Source organism: Cupressus sempervirens, chromosome 2 (genome assembly GCF_028749045.1).
Source record: "Cupressus sempervirens isolate cs-2001-9-10 chromosome 2, ASM2874904v1, whole genome shotgun sequence".
Taxonomy (NCBI): domain Eukaryota; kingdom Viridiplantae; phylum Streptophyta; class Pinopsida; order Cupressales; family Cupressaceae; genus Cupressus; species Cupressus sempervirens.
Genome location: NC_143119.1, coordinates 664,128,977 through 664,144,524, shown reverse-complemented (window position 1 = coordinate 664,144,524; position 15,548 = coordinate 664,128,977). Strand labels below are relative to the sequence as shown.

General features: G+C 35.4%; 1 pseudogene; it reads right to left on the bottom strand.

Annotated features, from left to right (window-relative positions):
- Positions 1-8,891: 8,891 nt before the first annotated feature.
- LOC149575110 (vacuolar-sorting receptor 1 pseudogene) overlaps positions 8,892-15,548 on the bottom strand; it is a 37,017-nt pseudogene continuing 30,360 nt past the window's right edge.

Sequence of the window (15,548 nt, the reverse complement as noted above, 5' to 3'; positions counted from 1 at the left end):
TACTTAGGAATTAAATAGAGAATGTGATTAATGCATATTAGGGATTTCTACATCTAACAATTAGGTCCAGTAGCAAAAATTAGAATAAGAATTGCCAAGTAAAATAGGACTTAGGGTTGATCAAGATAGACTAGAATTGATTTACATGACAATGTACCAACTTTAAGGTATTACACATGTTGGCTCCTGATTTAACAGTGTTTAAAAAACCAATTATGCAAGGAAAGAATGCATCTATGGGTAGCTATCTCCAATAATGGACACACTTCACCAAGAACCTGAGCCAACTATAAGGCTATACTCCTACTGCACTTCAGGCTTTGTAAAACCTAGGCGGGTGGACCTATAGATTCTTTATATGGTACCAGTTATCAAAGCATACATTGAATCTAATATGAAGCAGATAAAAACCCCTAAATCTTCTATACTTAACCAGGAATCACAAGCATGAAATAGCTAAGAACATAACTCATGAAAATGGCAAGCTAAGTGCAGGTTAACATTGAATAGCTTTCAACATAAAAGGGAAAATTGATTTAATTATGTTGATAATAGCAAGACCCAGGTATGAGCAACAAAACCTAATGATCCTATCTCTGATTAGTGCCTTATCTATTGGGAAATTAAATGAATTATAACCATACATCCTTTGGAAATCTGTGACATAATTCCTACATCAAGATTCTTGATCTATCCTTCACTTTGTGAATAGACATCTACTACAAAATGAATCTCATACTCAGAACATCCTATCATGAAATATGAAAACCCTGTGACAAACACCAAGCAATTACATGGCTCTTTGTTCCATAAGCAAGACATTTTAACCACATACATTCCAAAATGAAATGCAACCTAATTCATGCTCTTAGATAGCAAATTAGAAGAAATAACAGATCCATAATCAGAAGACAAGATTCAAACTGGACTTAAAACCTTTGTTGCTCTTTATTTGCTTTCCTTGAAATCAAATACATGAAATGTACAGAAGATAACTCACTAATCACCTAACAGAATAGAACTATCTGCATAAAACATAAATATTGTTCAATACAATAGAGAAATGTTGGGTGTGTGGCTTTCACAGCCTGAGCAGAGCTCCAAGAACTAGAAATAGAAAACCAACCAACAACCTTTTTTCAGAGAAGAAGAAAGAATAAATATGAAGAGGGCAATTCTCAGATTGAATTTATGACTGACATCTGTCCCTTTGGAAATCCTTCCCTAGAAGAACAAAAGCTTCTTTCTAACTTCTCTCTATAACTACATATCAGATCCTCTTCATTCTACCTCTCAAAGGAATCAAAATATCTCAAAATCTGATGATGAGAAAAGTAACAAATTAGTTAAAATGGTCTTGAGAAGACAAGAAAAAAACCTCAAGTTGATTTTCTTCACTTTCAGATTGCAACAGACCTTTAAAACCATCAGCTTGTTCTGTCGCCAATGCCTCTAATTTCACAAATTGTCCTATAACTTGAACTAGGAGGCACCTATGCAAAAACAAACTCTATATTTGGAAAAATTAGGTTGTCTTGGTTCCAATGGTATATTGGAGTGCCCAATTCGGTTAAAAATTGCCCCAGATATGGCTGTTTGAAAATCAGGCCTCTGTTCATGGCTTCCATATGATTTTGCAAAAAAATTAACTTTTATATAGTTTAAACTATATAAGGTTTCAAACTTTATTAAAATGAATCTAACATGAGTTTGAAGGAAAAAATAATAAAACATTAAAAATTGAAAATTCTTAATTTTCCTTTCATTTTTTCTACCTGGGTCAAACCAGGTTTGACCGAGCTCGACACATGTCACATTCTAACTAGTCCTCTGTTCTACCACCTCATTGTGCCAAGTCACCCACACCACATCAGCATCACTATCTTGCTATGCCTAACTAGTGGGCATTTTCTCTTGGTGAGATAGCGACAATCACACGATCTGCCACGTGGCACCATCTCGTACCTCAGACTCCACATCACCATCTCAATTACTGCACATTGTTTGGTTGCCACTTGTCATTCAACAGTTTGCTGACTGCAACTACATGTGGGACCCATAGGCTTATTCGACTTTCACCATATTTTGGAGAATTTTTGACAACTCGCTAGCCAAATTTTTTGAAATTTTTTGGCAAGCGAAGTAGTGAGGTGCTGGATTTTTGAATTTTTTGGCTGCTTCAACTTGCTGACGTCATCATTTGTGCATGCGTTTCCATTCAAAATTTATATTCTAACTGCCTCCCTTTTGCCAAAGGTCAAACCCACCATGAAGCATTGGCTTTCACAAAAGAAATTTTTCTTATGACACTTATCATGTTGTGTGGCATTGTATTTAAACTTTTAAAATTTCTTTCCCACGACCCATGTGGGATATATTGTTTAGACTGCATACAGCTTCCTTTTAATAGCACAGGGTCTCTTTGGATGTGTTGTGGCTCTATTTTTTTTAGCCATGCTATGTATGGATGGAGAGGGTTCCTTTAAGCCAATGGCTTCTCTCATGTGCCTGTGTTGGTTCTTTTCAAACACTTCTACCCTTCCCTGCTACTGCGTGAGTTGCTTCATATACATGCCACTGACTTTAACTGCTGCATTCACTTCTTTTAAATAGCGAGTTGATCCTCACATTTTGCTTGCCCATTTAAATTTGATGTGTCTTCCTTATCATTTTATTGACTGGAGATGACTTTTTTTTAGTGCCATTTTTCCTCTCTAATGTGTGAGGCTTCTTTATGAGTTGTTGTGTTCTTTGTAGCCATGGATTTATTGTTCTTTGAAGGCATGACTCCTCTTTTTGTCTTTTTCTAGCTCCTCTTTTCTAGAGCCTGGGAAGATGGAGTGATCAAAGCCACACAATAACTGTGGAATGGATCAACATGAACCATGATATTGTCCATATAATTACTTGTGGACAGAATTGCCTCCACTTTGCCCAAGGATACATATTCTCACATGCTGTAGTTTAACTATGTCCCATTTCTAGTCAATAATCTCAAGGCAGCCATCAAGATGAAATTTGCCAATGTCTCCAGTTTTAGAAGTTGCACTTTGAATCAACTCAACGTATATTCAGCTTTCTCTATTGGTGAATGCTTCAATGCCATTCAATTGAAGACCAATATGAGGGGAGTCTGGCATGAAAAGTTCCTCACAGGTTTCAGCAGCAATTTACACATCAAAAATAATAATTAGAAGTATTTTTATTTATTTTTTTGACTTAGGAAAAAGACCCGACAATTATACCAAACATTATTCCTAATATATCTTTTAATATAGATATAATGTCACTTGAAAAGGTTTTATTATATTGTCATGTGACCATTATATATATATATATATATATATATATATATATATATATATATATATATATATATATATATATATATATATATATATATATATATATATATATATATATCTTATTTTATCACGTATGGGTATTATGCATAATGTATCTTCATTGATAAAACTAATCTTGAGGTTTAAAACTCAATAAGTTTACTATTTGGTATATTAGAAATCTTGGATCCATTGATAAAACTCGGCCCCAATTTGGAAACTCTCCTGTGGATTGTCAACCTTCAATGCATTTTATGAACATGGTCATCCGTTTTCAGCATAAGCTCTCTTGTACTCAATATCACTACCAATCCTCGCCTTTTTAATCAATTCTAAAAATTGTGAATTTGTGCTTGGAGGCTTGCTAGTTGGGCTTAAAAACAGACTCAATCAAGTAACCAGACCATGAAAATTGGCATGAGTGTTCAATCCTACACACTCTATCATACTGCAAATTCTTATCCCATGACGATTTTCCAATAAAAAGATTGTAATTGCCGAACATCCATACTTCAATTACCCTGCAGGCAAACAATGGTAAAAAACATAAACTGGGCTCGGGTTCGGCATTATAAACTGAGTTATTGATCACTTGGGGTTCTAAAAAGTAGGGTATAAGTTCTTTGCTATGAAGAGATTATAATTCCATGTTTTTTTGCTCATGATGAATCACAGGGCACATTTGGTGAATTTTCGAAAATAGGCACTTGGAAATTTTAACTGAAAAATCTTTCAAAAAGTAATTTTTGGCTAATGTACGAACGTATGAAAATATGTAAATGGATTCATCATGACTTAAGAACTGGCATACTTCAAGGATTTCTAGGAAACAACACAATTGTACAATCCATTTAGGCTAGCCAATCATAGGATCAAAGTTATAACGTGCCAAACAAGGGTGCGGATCAATCTGGATACCTTAGTCATAATAAAACAATGTAAACTAGGTTTTTAATCATGTTAGCAAATTGACCAAATGGATTCGTCATGATCTCAAAATTGGAACATATGAAGTATCCAACCCCTAGAACATAGTGCAAAAAGAATTCTTTCATTTGGGTCAACTGGGTCAAAGATATCATTGGTTGAAATGGGCTTCCTAGAATTGTGAATAACTACACAAATGCACAAAACAGTAAATGACCAACTTTGAGGGGTTCGAAACCTAGTCAAAAAGATTCAAAATGGCTTGAAACTTAGAAAATAGGTTCTCTAATATGCATACTAAACATCCCCAAAGTGGAAGGTCATGACACATTCCTGGGTAAAAGATATTCAAATGCAAACTAGGCCTCTGATTGCTATTTGACACTTCGGCAGAATTGCAAGTTTTGACACTAGCTCAAAATGGGACTTCACCGAGTGATTCGGGATGGAAAAATAACATTTTGGATCACATGCATATGTCAAATGAAAGGTGTTAAGACACTCAAAAACCATCTAGGCCTCAAACTGACAACTAGCTACAGTCTCATTTAAAAGCATTTAAGGGCTTGAATTTTTCAATGGTTCTCAAAATTTGGGCTACAATTTTGAGCGCCAACAACACACACTATTTATATATCTTATAATTTGGTTACATGGGTAAGTACAAATTTTCAACAATACTTTATCCTTTGCTCTGTTCTAGGTTATACAAGATTTTTAAAAACCCTTAATTTAATTTTCACTTTCACTGCTTATGATTTCTTTCTATTGTCACAGAATCCCTGTTTAGTCTTTAGACCTATTTTTCTTGGTTCATGTTGCATTGGATCTCTATTGGGTAAGTAAAATTTTTTGATAATCCTTTATCCTTTACTCTATTTTATTATATAGGTTATGCAAGATAATAGAATTTATATTCAATTTATGCATGAAGTTTGCGAGTTGGCACTTGTCATCATCCTTTGACTTTAGTTACATCATGGTGATTAATTTTGGATTTTGAAGCCTTGATGATGCTTTTTGCAACTCAAATTGAGTATTTAAATTATGCTTAAATTTTCATCTAAGTTTCCAATTTGGGTTCCAGTTTTGTACATGGGTTCAATAATTTTTTCCCCTTTGGTATAGGTTACTATAAATGATATACCTATTCAAATCTTGAGGAATAAATTTGAGTACCTATAGATTTTTCTTGTATTATCTCCTATGAGAAATTCCACAACTTCCATTCTTATCAAACTATGAATCATCTCTCAACAATAGTGTGCCCTTTGTAATTGATTAAAGTTCTAATGCTTTTTAATACATCAACTTTATAAGTAACTTCACACCAATGTTTTTATCCTTATGCACAATAAAAATTCAATTTAAAATAAACAAAGAATAATAAATAACCCATGGCTATCAACAATTCATGAAATAAAATTAGTTTAAACTGAGATCAGGTTTACCTCAAAAAATTTTGTTTCTGGTTTAAACTGACATATTTCTTCCCAAACCAATAGTTTTCCACAACAAAATTTGAATTCCCTTTCTAGACCATGTTCTTGCTAAGCACCCTTGTAGTAAAGCTAGTGATATGTTTCTTTGCACCAAGTTTCATCAACTGGAACTTTCTCCACATATTATATTACTTTTTGATATATTCTCATTCTTTGTAATATCTTTTCTAACATTATGCCATCTTTCAATAAGGATTTATAACATTAGATCTAGAAACAAATCATCAAAAAGGATCCAATAATGAGGTCACAAAAGTGCAAATCCTTCATGAGGAACCTCTACTTGGGATTGCCATACTAATTTTGTATCTAACCAAGAATTTTCAAGGTTCCATTACTTGTAGTGCCTTGAATCAAATCTTCTTCTCAATCTTCTCTTCAATCAAATCCTTAATATTTTTTAAATCAAGAAAAATGGTGAAGGGGGTGCCGAACAACTATCAGAATGAATTAATCATACCAAGCTACTAAAATAAATAGTCACATCTCTGATATGTGCATACTCTACACTAAATACAAACTTTCCCTATTAAACAACCCCAACTTGTGACAAACAAGGAGTAATAGAATGTCTCAATGAAAGTTGTTGAATTTATGTCAACAAAAGTTGTTGATATTATAATATAGGTGAATTTGAGTGAGGTGACCAAAATTTTCTTTTAAAACAACTCTTTTCTCTGGTATAGTGTTGTTGGTGAACTTGAATGTTATGAATGGTTTATCCAGTGTAGCAATGTCACATATGCTAAGGTATGCCATTTTTGTCATCTTCAATATTTGCATACCATTACTATTCATTATATTAACAATGCACATTTGTTGTTGTAAGTTGATAGGTGAGTTTTTGTTACCACCATCAAATATTCTACCTCATTCATACCAAAAATTATGTACCATTACGAATCAAATTGGAATTGTTGGTGTTTGAAAATGTTACCCATTTCCAATTACCCTAATGAGAACAAGATGCATCTAGGGGCAGCTAACTCCCATTATCAACACATCAATTCAGACACCAGGCCAACTATAAGGCTATACTCCTTCTGCACTTCAGGCTCTGCAAAACCTAAGCGGGTGAACCTCTAGATTCCTTATATGGTACCAGTTGTCAAAGCATACACTGAATCTAATGCAAAGCAGATAGAAACCCTTATTTCTCCTAATAACTTATGAAATAACGTATATCTGCAGTAGCTAGATGCAAAACAATGAAATTCATAAGCTGAGTGAGGGAATTCTGTTTAGAGCTCTTCAACATGAAAGGGAAATTCATTTGATTAAAGATGTTGATTCAACAAAACCTCAAAAATGCAACAATATAACCAGTGATCCTATAACTGATCAGTGCCTACTCCATTGGGCAATTCCATGAATTCAAAACATACATCTGTGACATCAGGGCGTATCTCATATACCCAGACATCAGATCTATCCAACCACCTTGTGATTCAGACATCAGTGTTCATTTAGGTCTCATTCTCACAAAATATCCTTCTCAAACAACCAGTAACCTTGTTTAAACATATTGAGCATTTACTTGGCCCTTTGGTCCAACAGCAAAATACATCAAACATACAACCTGAAAGGGATGCAAATGGGTCTCAAATCTTTGTTCCAAAACCACATAAGACTTACAGATTGCTGAGACAGGAGACAAGAACCAAAACAAAACTAGTGAAATTGTTGCTCATATGTATTCCTTTCCTTGAAACTATACATTCAGATGCATAAAATTAAAACATGAAACAACCTAATATCTCAGAACTATTTATATTATCTCTACAATGCTGTTCACATGAGAGTTCTGCTGAAGAAAATGGTGTCACAGTCATGGAAACATGTCAAAATACTGGAACCAATGGTCTCATAGTGCAAAAACTGGAATCCCCCATGGTATCACAGCAATGAACTTTTTCTTCCCAAAAACTAGAACCCCTAAAACAATGAAAGATAAAAAGATATAGCAAGAAATGAATTCCCGGATCTGATATGCAATTGCCAGGTGTCCACTTGAAATCCAATCCTCTGTAACTGAAAAACCTCTTTCTTCTTTCATCCCACCTGATCTGATTTTGTTTCATCATTAATCTATAACAAACTTGCAAAATATCCTTGCCTAACGATGAAAACCCTTTACTTGCCAAAATATCTGATTGCCCCATGAAAAAGCCAGTGAAAATGAGTTTTTACTGAGTAAATCAGAACAAATTTGACCCTAACTGCATTTCCATTGCCTTCTACTAATATCCAGGTCATTATCTTGACAAAAAACAAATCTGAACTTCCTGGTATGAATATGGTTGCACTTTAGATACCTGATAGAAAATCTTGTGTAGCTCAAACTAACTGATACCTGTGCAAAAGCCGACTCCAGAATCGGAAAGTTCGTCTTCTCCAGATTTCGACGATATATAACATCGCCTATTTTTCCTCCAGGAAACCCCGAAAAAATCATTTTGAAAATGACTCCTCTGACTGAAAGTTATGTCTGCCATTTGATTTTTTATAAAATTTGAAAAATTCTGAAGTACATACTTTAGAAAATGTCCCATTTGATTTTAAAACTTGACGTGGGCATTTTTAACAAAAAATAATAATAAAATATTATTATTTTTAACTCTACAAATTTTCTTGACCCTTTGAATCCATGGTCAACCTTGGTTTGACCGGTGCCACGTGTCACTTGCTGATTGGTCTACCTGATTTGCACCATCTGCCACATGTCATCTTCTCGCTAACTCGCTATGTTAATTCTCACGCATCTTTTTCTTGGCGAGTTAGCGATGACCCTCCGATTTGGACACGTGTCGTCATCTCCTTGCATCCAAGTTTTGGGTGCCAACTCATCATTATTGCATGCTCGTTCAAAATATTTCCATTTGCGCACCAACTGGCAGTCCACGGCGGGCCCCTCCCCTCGAGCTCATGCCTTCAAAAGGCTCCTACCTCAATTCACATCTTATTAAGTGTGTTTGGGTATTTAAATACATAAAACATACCCACGTTTTATCAATGTGGGATAATTGTTTTTTACTGCTCATCGCCTTGTGTTTGACTGTGGTTGGAACCGGCTCCTTGTTCTTTTAAAATTTATTGGAACCTACAGCTCCTTTGTCAAGTTTTCCTCTATATTATATGTCATTAATAATAAGAGTGGGTAATATTGTGACATCACCACAAGATCCATGTCCAACCTGTTTATCTTGCTCAGCTTTCAAAATAGAGTTTTCAGTATCGGCATTGGGATCCCCCATGCACTTTTCTACCTTCTTCCTGTCCAGACCTAGAGATTTGATGACACTGTCTGCACATTCTTTGTTATATTTTTTGTCCTTCATTGGACACCTGATGTGGAAATCAGTAACGTAGTCCCACCAAACCCATGGCCTGCTATCCTCTTTAGCAACAGTAAAAACACACAGTTGTCTCAGATTTTTAGTCACCACATCTTTCCCATCATACCCCCGATTGAAGTCTTGTTCTGGATCAGGTGCACAGTATCTTGCGTTATTAATGCATTGAGCTTTGCATTGCTTGCTCACTACAAAGCCTTGAGGGCAGTACCAAGTGATATAGTGAGGAGTAAATTGTGTGTACCCATTTTTCTCAAGAATTTGAGCAGCTCCTTTGAAATTCTTTAAAAACTCCATCCGCATATCACACTTCAATCCACATTCATCATTTCTATTTTTCCACAACTCATACTCCACACGTTCATCTGTGGGTGGAACAGACTCTCTCCAGTCCAAATTAATATTGACCATATTCCTCTTACTAATAGCATCTTTCAGTTTGTCACCTAAATTCTTCTCAATGAGTGCAGAGGGAATAGTGATATTCTGTTCATAAGCTGAACCACCTTCACCAGGCAAATCCATAGTTATGAAAGATTCATCCTTGTCATCAGCCATAAGGACAGCCGCTGCCCCAGCATTCTGAGCATTCCAGACTTTCAAAGCAAAATAGCAATTTTACCATGCTGCAAATTTTTAGCCCATGACGAATCTCCAGTCAAAAGATTTTAATTGCCGAACATCCATACTTCAATTATTCTGCAAGAAAACAATGTTAAAAAACATAAACTGGGCTCGGGTTCGGAATTATAAACTGGGTTATTGATCACTTGGGGTTTTGAAAACTAGGATATAAGTTCTTTGCCATGAAGAGGATATGATTCCATGTTTTGGGCTCATGAAGAATCACAAGGCACATTTGGCGAATTTTCGAAAACAGGCACTTGGAAATTTTAACTGGTAAATGTGTCAAAAAGTGATTTTTGACAAATGTACGGACATAAGAAAGTATGCAAATGGATTCATCATGACTTAAGAACTGGCATGCTTCAAGAATTTTTAGGACACAAAACAATGGTACAATCCATTTAGGCTAGCCAATCACAAGATCAAATTTATAACATGCCGAACAGGGGTACGGATCAATCTGGATACCTTAGCCGTAACAAAACAATGCAAACTGGGTTTTTGATCATGTTAGCAAACTGATCAAATGGATTCGACATGATCTCAAAATTGGAACATATGAAGTGTCTTACCCCTAGAACACAATGCAAAAATAATTTTTTCATTTGGGTCAACTGGGTCAAAGATATGATTGGTCGAACAAGGCTTTCCAGAATTGTGAACAACTACACAAATGTACAAAATAGTAAGTGACCAACTTTGAAGGGTTTGAAACCTAGTCAAACGGATTTGAAAAGACTTGAAAATTGAAACATAGATTCTCTAATATGCATACTAATCATCCCCAAAGTGACTAGCCATGACACAGTCTTGGGTAAGAGATATTTAGATGTAAATTGGGCCTCTGATCGCTATTTGACACTTGGGCAGAATTGCAAATTTTGACACTAGCTCAAAATGGGACTTCGCAAAATGGTTCGAAATGTCAGTTTAACTTCATAGAACACATAGATGCACTAAATTAAAGGTGTTAGAAACATTAAACATCTCTTAGGCCTCAGACTAACAACCGGGTACAATCTCACTTAAAAGCATTTAAGGGCTTGATTTTTTCAATGGTTATCAAAATTGACCATGCAATTTTTAGTCCCAACAGTGGCTCTGTCTGGGGATGCATGTCCCTTGCGGGCATGGCAAGATTTCAAATCTTTGGGAGAAGTAGACCACACACTTGAACAGAAAAACTCTCTTGAACAACTTTATTAAAAACAGGAAAACTACTCTTAACTATGTACAAGAGATGGCCCCAAGCCACCGAAAAGTTTCAGAACTCTTTACCTCTGTCATACACCTTATTTTCATTGACATTCTCCTGAGGAAAATTGAAACTCTCATTCTTCCTTGTCTTACCCAACACATCATTATTCACAATCAGCTCAATAGGCAAAACAAAACTATCATCATCTTCATAGTGCGAATAAAAATCAGATATACTTTCTTCATCTTGCCCACTATGAAAATATGAATCAGTGTGATCATAATAACTTACATCATACTGAAAATGAAACTGATCACTACTGATTGAGTCATGGATTCTTTCAACTGGAAACACAAAAGCTTGGTACTCTATTTCATTCAACGAGTTACATGGAGCAGATTGTAACTCACCTTGTGCTTCCATAAATGAAGAGTATGTGAAATCTAATCGTTGCCTACTTGCAACCATGTTACACTTTGAATCAGATTTATCCTTTGCTGAAACCTCTTCACACTCAAAACATTGATTAGTCACCATATATAAAAATTCATTCTGAAAGTGTTGATCTAGACTATGCTGATCACTATCATTTTCTTCATCAAACTGAATGTCGGAATACACCTTGATCTCATCTTTACAAGACTTATTAGCACATGAAGAAAATCTATAATCTGATTGACAACCTTCACTATTTTCCTCCTCATCATATGAAAACTCAAAACTTATTGTAGCATAACCAGCATGGAAAGAATCTGAAACAGCATTAAACTTCCCTTCATTAACATAATCAACATTCAACAAATCGTCATGTGCAAAGACATTTGAGGTACTGTCATCTACACCTCCAAAGTCTAACAAAGATTGTTCGGATTCTAACTCTTTTTCCACATCAAACTTTGGGGAATTGATTTGACTGAATGAAAAAGTATTATGAGAGAAAATATGAAGATCCTTAGAGATACTTACGTGCTTTTCAAACTCACAAGCCAACAAAATAGAGATTTCATCAGAAATCAAGAAGATTGCCTCACAAATCTTCTCCTGGCTGTGATTGTCATCTGGGTAACATGAAGAACTTGCAACAAGAAGATCATTAGTGTAACAATCTGGAAAATCAGAATTATTACAACATTCTTTCTTATCATGGCAATCACTAGATCTACTATTGTTACAACTTTCTTCAACTTCATATGTACTGTAAAAAAATTTATCTTCTCTTTTATATCCATCTTTTTCATGCTGATTGCTATTACCTGATTCATTAACATTTGAATCTGCCTCTTCACAATCAGAAGATAGATTATCTTACTCTACGGACTCATTGTATTCATTACTACCTTGGCCTTCAGCACACTCATTATCATCAAGAGACATAATATGAAATCTGTAATCATCATCTTCCATCTCCTGAATGAATCTTTCAATTTGTAAAAACTTTTGTAATCTTATAGGTGCTGGCCAATTGACTGAATCGGGTACTAGAACATCAAGGAAAATATTAGGTAGTGAAGATTCCTCAGGTCTACAATGAAAAGGCATCTTACTGATTACTGACTTAAGCCTTAAATAACATTGTTCGACACTTAGACCTTGAGTAATGCCTACCTCATTTCTTATAAGATTTACAATCCTTTTGTAAACCATTCTATTCAACATAGTAATGTTATTATTCACGATTTTCAAACTCTCAGAATTTGGGGAACTAATCTCAGATCTAAGATCTAACTCCATCATAAAAAAAACTTTCTACCTCTTCTTTCTAGTGCTGAAAATCACTAAATAGAGGCAACTTCTTTAAACACTTGACTTCCATGAAAAGAAAACATGAAAACCAAAATACCTCCAGTGCTGATACTGAACTTGGATATGCTGATTTGGCACAGGTGCAAGACTAAAAATCTTTTACACCACTGATTATCCTCCATTAAGCACATGAGTAGGTGCGATGATGAGAGGATAAGCTTATAAAGGTGTAGCATGTAAAATTATGTTGTAGACACCATGTGCTTAATTAAGAGTGAAAATAAATATGTTTTCTACATGAAAACTTAGTTAATTATGCAAACTCTAGTGTTGTAGACACCATGTCCTAAATTAGAGTTTCTTACTTCAGTTTTGTCAACATGAAAACTCATAAAACTATGCAAAGTCCTAAGTGTCTCACTTAAGAAATAGTAAAATAATGCATTGACCTAAGTAAACTTAAGTAAGTATAATAAGTAAATACTTATTTACACCAACACCCCCCCTTAAGTGCAACTTAGGGGGATGTACTTAATCTTATGAAAGCTAGGATGAAAATGCATGATGAGTCCCAGCTACTAGGCCATGTTAGGTACCCATGAACAAAATGCAATGCAATCTCTCATAAAGTAGAGAAAGAGGAAAAGCCTCATGGGAAAAACCATCCCCCAAAAAGAGAGATAAAAAGATAAGATGCAGGAATGGATGAAGCAATCAAGACACCCCCATTATGACATACATCAAGTATATGCAAAAGAGAAGCATGAGAAGAAAAAATCCCACTAGAGGAAAAGGTCCCCCGCAAAAGAGAGAAGAAGAAGAGAGACAAGGTAGTCCCCTCCAATATAGAATGCTAATAAGTGATAGATGGGCCAAGGTAGAAGCTGATCCATGACTACTAAATAAAGTTCATCCCCTTTGGAAGAAACAATATCATAGGTACATATGAGATGCTTCCCCAATGTGTGGAAATAATCCCAATGATCAATGATGCCTCTAAAACCTACTCAATGGCCTTGTGTCGATACTGACTTGCAACTTTTCCAATACTACTAAAAAGAATAATGTTAGATCTAGCAAGGATGGATGTAGAACCTATCCCAAAGAACTAACTATCTCCTTGAATCATAAAGAGTCATCCTACAACTATTGTACATAAGGATTGACAATCATATCAACCTGTAAAGACTGATCATGTAGAGAATGGACAGGAGGGTTAGAGTGAGCCCTTGCAACAACTAAAGAAGGATCTTCTTCATCAAAGAGAAAATGTATATCATCAATGATGTCTCCCAAATCTATGATGTGTGACTCCACAAACAAACTTAAAATATCTATCAAGAAGACATCCCTGATGTTGGAGCTCGAAGACTAGGTGTACCCTATTGTGTTGGATCTATCACTGTAGTAATGTATGCATGTGGAATATGCTGATGTTGTGACCTCTAACTACAACTGTCAATAGGACCCCACACATCTAAATCTATTGAATCACTATCACTGTTGTCACTACCAATTTCCACTATGTATGAAGTGTGGAGAGGATTAGAGGATAAGTTGGGTCAACTTTCCTCAAAGTGAACATTCCTCTCTATAAAAATCTCATGAGTCTTTGGATCCATAAGTTTGTGTGCCTTAACATTATCTTCATATCCTATGAAAGTACAAGGCCTTGGTGGTGGTGCCTTTCATTCCTCTAAAGTGTTTCACAATTGGTTTTGTGCTCCACCATGCCTCAAAACGAGTCTTTCCATCTAAGGCATTATGAGGAGACCCATTGAGTATGTGATTGGCATTGCTAATAGCTTTGACTTCAAGTGATGGATCAAGAGTCTTAGCTTGAATCATGCAATTTGACATTGACTTAAGATTTCTAATCCTTAGTGCTACAACATCTGTCTTGTGTGGATAGAATGCGGGTGGATTTTGAAGATCAATACCCTCAAGTTTGTAAAAGTCTTTAAGTCTTTTGTTCATATATCTACTTTCATTGTCCATGTGAAGAACCTTGATGGCTTTCCTTGATTACTTTTCAACATGACTCTTGAAGGCTAGAAACTTGTCAAACACATCATTCTTGTGATCAAGAAAGTGGACCAATGTATAGCATGAAGTCATCAATGAAAGTGAGTATTTAGTGACCCTTGCTGATTGATGTCACTCTAAAAGGACCTACTAGAACCATGTGAACTAACTGAGGAACAACTGGTGCTCTTGAAGACTTCCTTTAATCAAACTTCTCCTCTAGATGCATATCCACTGAACATGTTGAACATTCACCCTTAGAAAAGTTGATTTTAGGGACCTTTTACCATGGTTTTTGAGAAAAGTTGCTAAAGATAGTAGAAGGCAAGATGACCATACGGCTTATGCCATAATGTGCTTTGTGAATGAGATTGAGTAAACAAGGCATGTGAAGGAGACTTAGGAAAAAAGTGGGAGAAATAATAAAGCCTTTTTTGATTATTGACTTTACCCACTGCAACCAATGAATCATCTTTAATATTTCACACCATTACTAAATCAAGAAGGAACTCAACTTTGTTTCCATCTCCATAGTGAGTGATTTGGTAGATTGAGAGGAGATTCAAGCTAAGGTTGGAAACATAGAGAACTTCCTTGAACTCCCCATTTTTCATCTCAACTTGTCCTTTCCCTTCAACTTCCATTTTTGTATCATCTCCTACAATGATGTGCAATACCTTAGACTACTTCAATGAAGAAAAGTCTCCTTTTGAGGAACCCATATGATATGAGGCACTTGAGTCAAGAATCCATTCTACTAAAGAACTTGAACCTACCATAAGTGCTTGCTCATTTCCCTTTGAAGTGGGTGGAGTTGAATCCTTGGAAG